This window comes from Zea mays, chromosome 6 (genome assembly GCF_902167145.1).
Source record: "Zea mays cultivar B73 chromosome 6, Zm-B73-REFERENCE-NAM-5.0, whole genome shotgun sequence".
Taxonomy (NCBI): domain Eukaryota; kingdom Viridiplantae; phylum Streptophyta; class Magnoliopsida; order Poales; family Poaceae; genus Zea; species Zea mays.
Genome location: NC_050101.1, coordinates 116170517 through 116181649, shown reverse-complemented (window position 1 = coordinate 116181649; position 11133 = coordinate 116170517). Strand labels below are relative to the sequence as shown.

Here is an 11133-nt window from a genome sequence, read left to right as displayed (position 1 = left end):
AACTACTAAACAGTGAGGTTTCTCAAATAGAAATTCTAGAGACTAAAGTTTAATATCTAAACTTTAGGGTTGAGCATAGTGAGCCTATCAAAGACACCGGTCTGCCCTGCAAAGTCATGTGGCCTTGGAGACTGTCGCGTCACGGATCAGTAATTGTCGTTGAGCAGAGTTTTTGTTGGTTAATGTAAGGCCCAAAATCTGTATAAGAAAAAAAATTATTATTAATAAAATAAATATATGAAGAAAAGAAATAGTAAATTCAGATATCTCAAATTATACCTGAGTATTACAAATTGAGGACTGCATTTTGAAAACCAAGAATTATTTTAGAGAAGAAAATACTAAATAAAATAAATAAATAAATAAAATTCTGCCATAATAGTAAGTTCACATTGTACTGTTAAAGATGAGTTTAAATTCACAAATTGAGTGGAATTCAAATTTGAGATTTTAAATTGAAAGGGAAGAGAGAATAAAAGAAAATGTAAAGAAAAGAAAACCCTAACTGGGCTATTTCTCTACCTGGCCAGCCCAAATCCCTTTCTCAGCCGCATGACCCATGGGCGCCAGCTTCCCTGCGTGTGGGGTCTCCGCGCCTGAATCTACAGCCGCACTCGTTTCGCACTGACTGGCGGGTGGGCCCTCGACCACGACTATGTGCTTCTTCCACCCCGCGTCGATCTCGGTGGGGGTTGTTACAACAACCATTCCATGGTGTTCGGCCGGCTGGGGAACGTCCGCGCCGCTATATATCCACACGGCATGGTCGCCCGGATCATCTCCCCTATCTTCGCGCGCGCGCCTTCTTCCACCATCCGAAGAACCCAACTGCATCCTAACAGCTCGCGCGTGATTCCGGTCGATTCCTCCGTACTAGTCCGTTCAACCAAATCCATGGTGGCTACACCTTCCACCGTGTTTTCCTCTCGCCTCTGCTAGCCGCAACAGATTCTTCCCCTTTAAATAGCTGGGATCGGACCTCTCGCTTTGCCTCGACCGTCTCTTGGGCGCTGGGCGTCACCGCCACCATTGGGGTAGTCACACCGAACTCCATCAAAGAGAGAGAAAGGACCAAGCTCGCCGGTGACCTTCGGGTTCGCCGCTGGTGCAATCGACGTTGGTGCGCACGGCTCCCTCGGCTGGCGCGATTGGGAGCTAGGGTGCACGCGATTTCTCGCCGGTGCTCCTACTCCGCCGCAAACCCGCTGTCCGCCGTGGAACAACTTTGTGGCCGCCTAAACCTTCGGTACGTTACCTGGTCGACATGCTCCAAGTCTCCTGCTCCATGTAATACGGATTGATGTGCAATTTCGTCGAACTAGAATCGTCGATTATGGTGCCACCGTGGTCGGGGCATGCCGCCGCTGCAAATCGGGGATGTGCTGCCGTTGCTGGGGGCGGTAGGAGCGTGGGCCGAACATGTTCATTGGATACGCAATCGACGGATGAGATTAGAGATAGGCATAATGGTTCGCGTGATCGGGGTGTAGCCATCGGATGGAGATCTAAGGATGCGGGGGGAGAGAGAGTTGTTATCCGTAGATCGTAATGAACGGAGCGGATTAGATCGTAGTCACATTAAATCCTAGGCGCAGAAATTTGATCCGAGGGCTCGTATTGCTTATCGGTTCAAGTGGGGCGGATTTAATCTATGCCCTTGTTTCCTGATCGGATGGCCAATACTCGCCCGTACCCCTTCGGTCAGTACGTCTTTCAAAAGAGACCTTGCGCTTATCAGGAATTAACCCGCAGTCCATAAATACTGTGCACTGAGTCTAGTAAGCATTGCGCTGGGGCCCCTGGCTTTTCCAGATTTTGGCGCCCAGTCCGAAGAATTAGAAATTCAGTAAAAGTGAATAGAAAATGATTTTTAATGTGAAAATAAATACTAGAATTTGTTTAATCCATAGAAAATTCATATGAGGTCCAAATTTATTCATTCCAATTCCTATAATTTTGTAATAATGTTGTTTATCATATAGTGTCTCTGTTTTGACATGAAAGTCACATTAAAATTTATTTCTTAATTAATCGGATGCCAAGCACATGAAACCTTAGGAAATTCGTATCTCCTCCGTTTTAAATCCGATTTGACTCGTTCCAGTTGCGTTAGCTTTGTATAAGTATCTACTACACAATAGCAACATTTATTATATGATATCTGATACTTTTATAATTGGGTTAATCTAAGCCTATTACATTAACTTATTCAATATTAATATAGTATTTTAATTTTATGGATATAATTTAACTAGATAATCTTTAATAAAATAATGACTTAGATTAAAGTTGAGATAATTATTTATAGAATAATTTCTCGTATGATCTATACTAACCAATTTATAATAAAAGTTTAATATTTAAAATTACGTAGAGCTTCTATAGATCATAACTCCTTAATCATAACTCCGATCTTAGTAGTTCTAGAACCCACGATCTCGTAGCAACGCGTAGATTATTATATGTTGTATGTTATTATGCTTGGTGTGATGTTAATTTTGTCTATACCATATTTGTTTGTATTGCTACGACTAGCGTGAGGTCACGAGGATCCGAAGGATCATCCTGGTACCTGGAATCTCAAGTCCCAGGCAAGTTGTGCCCTTGATCACTTCTTTTTACCCACTCATGTTTTAATTAATCATAATGATCTGCATAGGTTAATTTTGATGGGACCCAATAGGTTACCCTAGTTTGTTTATCCTGTTTACCTTGTTTACCCCTGAATCAATTGGGTAGTTATGCTATTGCTTTATATGGTTTTTGGGTTAATATTTCATTACATCCATGTTCCAATTATTCTGTTATGTTATTTATGTTCATGATAAGATCATTATGTTAATTGGAACATGGAGCGACCACCCGGGAAAACAGTGCTACCACAAGGGTTTAATGGGACGCCCTTGGCTGATTAACTAGGAAAGCTAGTGGAGGTCTTCCTTACCCGAAAGGGGCAAGGGCAGTAGGGGAGTGGTCAGTGTAGGGAGGCCCTCGGGAGGATTTTGCTGCGATGGCGGTCCTGCAAGGGATTCCTGCATTGGAGCTTCCTATAAACTGTAGCGGGATTTCTGAAGCTAGTGGAACTTTGTAAAGGCCTCGTAGTGTTACCCTGCCTCGCCTCCTCGGTAGAGGTGTATGAGACTCATGACCCCTTGGCAGGTGGGTAACACGACTTGTGGGTAAAGATGCGCAACCTCTGCAGAGTGTAAAACTAGTATACTAGCCGTGCTCATGGTCATGAGCGGCTCGGACCCTCACATAATTAATTTATGGAACCTAAATTCAATTTGTCATTTGCATTTGCATGGGATTATTTATTAATTTTGTTCTATTACTTTTATTAAGGTTTGGTATTTACTTACACCTAGTAATTGCTAATAAAAGTTTGACCAACATTAAAAGCAATGCTCAGCTTTAACCATTTTCTTTGATAAGCCTTACACTTCATGAGCTCTCACCTTTGGCGAGTTCATGCACATTATTCCCCACAACTTGTTGAGCGATGAACGTATGTGAGCTCACTCTTGCTGTCTCACACCCCCCACAAGAGAAGAACAGGTGGTTCAAGAGGAGCCATAACGAGGAGTTCGATTCGATCTAGGTGGCGTCTCCCAGTTGACTTTCTGGCGCCAAGGATGGATTTTAGATCCTGCTATATTTATCATTTATTTTGTAAGACTTCCGCTATGTAATAAGTGCTCTGATTATTGTGACATTTATCTCTATACACTCTGTGATTATATATGTTGTCTTCTTTGGCGCATGTATGAGATGCACCCGACTTTGTCCGCTAAAACCGGGTGTTACAGTTAAAATCTAGCATAGTAGAAGAAGGTCTCTGAGCTGATGTTTCTCGGATCAGATACCCACCCGTATGGTCGCTAGTCTGATGTCCCTCGGTTGTTTGGAAGCAAAGGGTACATATAGAGGATTGGAGGGGATATAATTACTTTGCTATTTAAATTTGAATGACAACGAGATTTTAGCCTCTTCAATCATCTTATTTAAAACAGGCTCTAGAAAGTCGGCACATGCAGTCAGCGATGTCAAAGTTAGCCGCCGGCGTTGTCAGCTACATGGAAACTACAAACGTTGTTTGTTTCTTCCATGTGGAAATGGGAGTGCTATACATAGGATTGGAGGGGATATAATTCCTTTGCTATTTAAATTTCAATGACAACGAGATTTTAGCCTCTTGAATCTTCTTTCTAAACAGGCCCTAGGAAGTCGGTGCATGTAGTCACCGGTGTTAAAGTTAGCCCCCGGCGTTGTCAGCTACATGGAAACTACAAATGATGTTTGTTTCTTCCCTGTGGAAATGGGAAATGTGAGTGCTATATAGAGGATTGGAGGGGATAGATTTCTTTTTGCTATTTAAATTTGAATGGCAACGAGATTTTAGCCTCTTGAATCTTCCTTCTAAACAGGCCCTAGGAAGTCGGTGCATGTAGTCATCGGTGTCAAAGTTAGCCCCCGGAGTTGTCAACTACATGGAAACTACAAACTATGTTTGTTTCTTCCCTGTGGAAATGGGAGTGCTATATAGAAGATTGGAGGGGATAGAATTCTTTTGCTATTTAAATTTGAATGACAACGAGATTGTAGCCTCTTCAATCTTCCTTCTAAACATGCTCTAGGAAGTCGACGCATGCAGTCGGCGATGTCAAAGTTAGCCCCCGACGTTGTCAGCTACATGGAAACTACAAACATTGTTTGTTCCTTCCCGGTGGAAATGAGAGTGCTTTCTCGCCCATTTTTTCTTGTCAAGACGGAGTGGGTAACATTCCCTCCCTCCCTCATCCTCAAGCAGGAGCGTGGTGAAATCGCTGACGAAGAGACTCATAATCCTCCCACGTAGCTAGAGAGTTTAGTGTACACAATATTAAATCATCACTATCCATCTTAGATTTAACATCTCTGGTTGATTATTGTAATCTATAAATAATATCTTCCACCACTACACCCCACCACGTCGGAGAGTGCCCTTAGCAAAATATACCAAACAACTAACCAAAACATCAAGTGAAGGCAAATCAGTGCCGATGAATAGTAATCTCTGGTCCTTGTAGTCTATGTATCGATAGCACATTAAACCCTTTTGCTTGTGTCTCTCAGCCATCTTGATAAAATAATTTGTGCCTTCAATAAATATATACTTTAGAGTGTTGATCCACGCTGTACACATATTTATTGGTCATCTTCTTCTGCATTATTTTATAAAATATTATTGAAACAGTTTTTTTTATAAACACAATTTTTAAAAGCTTAATTTTACCATTTTTTCACTATTCTGATTTTCCTAAATGATAGTACCTCCATACATACTTATAAAATATATGAGAGGATGAATTGGCTAAATTTTAAAATTCAGAGGTAAAAATAGACCATAATAAATTTTAAAAGATCTAGATAAAAATAAGAAAATATTGTATACCCTTCTCCATAAAATGCATATAGCTTAACTATATTTTCTACATCCCCTCAACTATCTACGTAATAATTTTTAGCGGTTAATTTGAATCTAAATATAATCTCAAAATTTCTATTGTTTTTTTCCTAAACTGTATTACCTTCAAATTTTCTACCAGCCAGTTTGAAAACTTTGAGGCAGGCATCCATGGAATCAGCAAATCAACGGTAATGGCTGCGTACGTGAGGCTGAAATATGACATGTTGGAGGAGGAAAACCCGGCCAAACTCCCAAGTCAATCGTGGGGCAGCAGGCTAACTAACTGTTGGCCTCGGCCGTGTGAGGAAGCGACGTCGACCTCATCCTCATCAACCACCCCCGTTCGCCGGAAAGCCTGGGCCTGGGGTCGGGTCGCTGTACGAGCAGCGGCGGTGCCGGTGACACGACGGCAGCATTCTGTTTCGCACTGCCGTGCTTCATGGACAGCGATGTATTGGTCAGAGGGTGTCATCTCGCTGCTCCTCCGGTGGTTATATAATGCGTCTCTTGTCCTCGTCTGTCTCTGATGCGTTCCGTCGTCAATTGTCTCGAACGTGCGTGGCTGCGTCGGGGTGGGGTGGGGCACATGGCTAATAGCCTACACAAATGGCTACGAAGAATGCATAGAGTATCAGATAATCAGATATGACTGCGTCTCCATGTGTCTTTTGATTGCTAGCAGTCTCCTCCTCTTGTGCTCTTCTGAAGCTGACCACTGTCGGTTTGGCATGTAAAGCAACTGAGAATGCAGAAAACTACATTTTCAAGATAAATGTTTTTTCTTCCAAACAATCCCACAACTTTCCAAAAATAAGAAGTCTCGCGTGCGTGGATACATTTATTCCAAAAAAGGAATGTCTGGTTGTTCGCTGCTTTTTTTTCTCTCTCTCTCTACAGAATTAATGTTGGCTGATTAGTGTGTGCTTACCCTGGTGGGGTGGTGCCATTGGTTGAGCATCACTTAGATCTTGTTAGGTTGTGTGGGAATGGAAGGGGATTATATTTCTTCCAATTCAAATTATAGGTTTAATTCTCTCTAATTCCTTTCAATTCTGTTATAATCGTCTTTTATTGAAATTTATATCCGGTGGAACACAAGGTAGTCTGGGTCTTACTGTTTCTCTCTCCTGCCATCTCCCAATCCACGAAATATTTTCATTTGAAATTCAAAAATCACTATAGTACTATTTCATAGCCCTTATATAGATGTCAATACAAATTACAATTGACAACTAGACACTCATTTCTCATACTAAGAGCATCTCCAGGAGCTTTCCAAAGTCTGCCCTAAATCATGTTTTGTGGGAAAAAACACAAAAACTTGTCTTCAAAGGTTTCTCTAAAGTGATTCCAACTTTTTCATAGCCCCTAAAACTCCTTCGTTTGCAACTAAAAAAAGGGATTTTTGTGCTCCCACAAACACAAACGCGCACAGAATCGAGCTAATTTTCTTTTCTTTTTTTACCGCTTCACGTGTTCGTTTGCTACTTATCTACTCGTGTAGCCCGTCAATTATTCCATGTTTGCAACAACTGTCGAACTGTCTACCGCCATGGTCGCGCAACCTCGCAGTCCGCTGCTACCCACACTACCTCGTCGTCCGTCGTCGGCAGCGCACCCCTATTATCTGGCATTTGTCGTCGCACGTCCTACTATTGGACCTCCGTTGTCGGTCAGGCCTCTACTATCGCTCGACCTTGTACATGGTCCTTCCCTTGCTGACAACCCGCTCGCATACCGCCTGTAAGGAAAATGGACCTCGGACCATTTGACTCAAAAGGTTTTGGTGTTTGATGATCAAAATAACCTGTAGACTAATGTGTTTGCTAGTGTTTATGTTTTGTAGTTCACAGGATGCTAAAGCGACTTGGACTAAGGCATTGAAGAAAACAACACCTCAAAACAAGACATTATGAAGATCACAAGTAAAGATCAAAGAATATCAAGCAAAGTCCAAGAAATAAAGAATTGTGTTGCCACTGGCGGACTGTCCGGTGCCACACGTCGGACTGTCCGGTGCAACAGGGAACAATATCCCAACGGCTAGTTCCTGGTGGCATTGGGGAGGAGAGATCGGACTGTCCGGTGCGACACCGGACTGTCCGGTGCAAAGGCTAACAACGCCAACGGTGGACTGATAGATCCAACGACTAGTAGCTCACCGAACAGGGCACCAGACTGTCCGGTACCCACCACCGGACTATCTGCTGTGCCGCATAGACAAGTGCTAGAAACATTGTAATGGACCTATGCAATATATTTACAAGTGCAAACCTTACACTTGTACCATTTTACATCAGGTTGCACATTTGGCTCCATGTTTGTGCTCTTTTGGACATGATATCTTCAATTTGCTTTCTTTCCACACGTGCTCATGCTCTTATCAATATAGTTAGTTCAAGGTAGTGTGTTGGGTAGTTAATCACCAAAACAACTAGAAATGACCCAAGGACACATTTCCCTTTCGATCTCCCCCTTTTGGTGATTTGTGCCAACACACCTAGAGCAACTCAAAATACCTAACTTTTGCAAATTCAAGTCAAACTAAAAACCAATTGAAGATTCATAAGATTTTGCATATTTAGATCATTTTCCACCACTTGGTTTGTTTTCGCAAAACAAATTCATTTTTCTAACTTCTAAGTCAAAACCCTTTAGTTTTGCAAATCAAACCATTTTTCATGACTAGTTTTGACCAAATACAAAAAATTCTCCCTTCCTCCCATAAGACGGATTTCTCCCTCATAAGAGAATAGTTTTGCAATTAGAGGGCTCCTCTTTGCTGTCAAGAGGGTTTTGATAAGAAAGACAAGTTCAAAGCACAAAGCTTTTTGTAATTCACTAGTGTCGGGGACCATAATTAGGGGTACCCTCAAGACTCCTAATTCTCAGCTGGTAACCCCCATCAGCACAAAGCTGCAAAGGCCTGATGGGTGCGACTAAGTTAGGGATCGGTCCATTCGAGGGACTCGATCACGCCTCGCCCGAGCCTAGCCTCGGACAAGGGCAGCCGACCCCGGAGGATCTCCGTCTCGCCCGAGGCCCCCCTCCAGCGACGAACATATTTCCGGCTCGCCCGAGGCCCTGTCTTCGCCAAGAAGCAACCCTGACCAAATCGCCGCGCCAACCGACCAAATCGCAGGAGCATTTAATGCAAAGGTGGCCTGACACCTTTATCCTGACGCGCGCCCTTCAGTCGGCAGAGCCGAAGTGACCGCAGTCACTTCACCGCTCCACTGACCGGCCTGACAGAAGGCCAGCGCAGCCAGCGCCGTACCGACTGCAGTGCCACTTGACAGAGTGAGGCTGACAGGCAGTCAGGCCCGGCCTCAGGCACCATAGGAAGCTCCGCTTCGCCCGACCCAGGGCTCAGACTCGGGCTAAGCCCCGGAAGACGGTGAACTCCGCTCCGCCCGACCCAGGGCTCGGACTCGGGCTAAGCCCCGGAAGACGGCGAACTCCGCTCCGCCCGACCCAGGGCTCGGACTTGGGCTCAGCCCCTGAAGACGGCGAACTCCGCTCCGCCCGACCCAGGGCTCGGACTCGGGCTAAGCCCTTAAAGATGGCGAACTCCGCTCCGCCCGACCCAGGGCTCGGACTTGGGCTCAGCCCCCAAAGACGGCGAACTCTGCTCCGCCCGACCCAGGGCTCGGACTTGGGCTCAGCCCCAGAAGACGACGAACTCCGCTTCGCCCGACCCCAGGGCTCGGACTCACCCCTGGCCTCAGCCGACAGTCTCCGCCTCGCCCGACCCAGAGGCTCGGACTCGACCACGGCCACGAAAGACAGACTCAACCTCGACCTCGGAGGAGCCTCCACATCGCCCAACCTAGGGTGCGGGCCGGCCACGTCAACAGGAGGCGCCATCATTACCCTACCCCAAGCTGACTCAGGCTACGGGGAACAAGACCGGCGTCCCATCTGGCTCGCTCCGCCAGATAGGCAATGATGGCGCCCCGCACACTCCCTGACGACGGCAGCTCTCCGCCCCCTTACGGAAGCAAGAGGACGTCAGCAGGGACTCGACAGCCCCGACAGCTGTCCTTCTGCCAGGCTCCGGCGCTCCTCCGACGGCCACGACATCACACGAACCGGGTGCCAAAACCTCTCCGGCTGCCACGATGGCATGTACTTAGGGCGCTAGCTCCCCTCCGCTAGACACGTAGCACTCTGCTACACCCCCCGTTGTACACCTGGATCCTCTCCTTACGCCTATAAAAGGAAGGACCAGGGCCCTCTTACAGAGGGTTGTACACCTGGATCCTCTCCTTACGAGACAGGCGCTCGCGTGAGGCCGCTCGCTCCCTCTCCCGCGTGGACGCTTGTAACCCCCTACTGCAAGCGCACCCGACCTGGGCACGGGACGAACACGAAGGCCGCGGGATTTCCACCTCTCTCACGCCCGTCTCCGGCCACCTTTCTACCCCCTTCGCGCTCGGCCTCGCGCCGACCCATCTGGGCTGGGGCACACAGCGACATTTCACTCGTCGGCCCAGGGACCCCCCGGTCTCGAAACGCCGACAGTTGGCGCGCCAGGTAGGGGCCTGCTGCGTGTTGACGAACAGCTTCCCGTCAAGCTCCAGATGGGCAGTCTCCAGCAACCTCTCCGGCCCGGGACGGTGCTCCGTTTCGGGAGTCTTGAGTTCATGTCCCTCGACGGCATCTACGACATGATACTCCTTCCACCGACGTGCGACAGCGACAATGACGGCCGGCAGCCCGCCCTCCGGCGGCGGAATCGACGACGTCTTCCCCGCGTGGTGGAAGAACAACCTTCGAGCTCACCCCGCCCTCTCCCCCGCCGACGGAGGAGGAGGCGGGGCAACCAAGGTCAAGCAGGAGGCAGCGCCTCGTCGGCTGTCGAGCGAGCCGACAGCGCCGACACCTCAACGGGGGGTGCGCCGGGCGTCGACCTCGCGTTTGAGATGAAGACGAGCGCCGTCTCCCCGCAACGCGCCGATTCCAAGCAAGCGGACGACGCCAGCACGCTCGCGAAAAGCTTGTTGGACGTCACCCTCATACCTGAGGCGATGGTGCAGTCAGTCCCCGACATGACTTCATCACCACCCGTCGACCAAGAGGTACCGACCGATTCCCATCTCACGCCTTTCGGATTCAGCCTCGACCCGCCAAGCGGCTTCGCTTTGGCGGATGCTCTCGCAGGGGCGAGTCCAAACCCTCTGGGGTATCGTATGCGGTCACCCTGGGACCGGCTGACGGACGTCTCGACCTACGGGCCCTCGGGGTCCGAGGAAGATGACGAGACCGACTTCTGTTGGGATTTCTCTGGACTTGGCGACCCCAATGCCATGCGGGACTTCATGACCGCATGCGACTACTGCCTTTCCGACTGTTCCGACGGTAGCCGCAGCCTCGGCGACGAGGACTGCAGCCCAAGCCGCGAATGTTTCCACGTCGATCTAGGGGGTCCCTCCGAAGGCAACCATCTCGGTATGCCGGAGGACGGTGATCTCCCTAGGCCGGTGCCTCGCGTTGACATCCCACTGGAGCTAGCTGTGGTCCCCGTTCAGGCGGGGGGCCATGACCCACAGCTCGAGCAAATCCGCGGGGTGCAGGCCAGGCTCGACGAGGGAGCAGGAGCACTTGAGTCGATCCACCGGGACGTCGGGCAGGAATGGGCGGGCGAACCTCCGGCCGGGGAAACGCGTCATCTACCCCAGGGC

At 47.9% G+C, this 11133-nt stretch overlaps 1 long non-coding RNA gene across 1 annotated transcript; it reads left to right on the top strand.

Annotated features, from left to right (window-relative positions):
* Positions 1–697: 697 nt before the first annotated feature.
* On the top strand, positions 698–3995 carry LOC118472238 (uncharacterized). The gene is made up of 2 exons (XR_004850262.1): positions 698–1246; positions 2536–3995. It is a non-coding gene; the product is annotated as an uncharacterized lncRNA (long non-coding RNA).
* The last annotated feature ends 7138 nt before the right edge of the window (positions 3996–11133 follow it).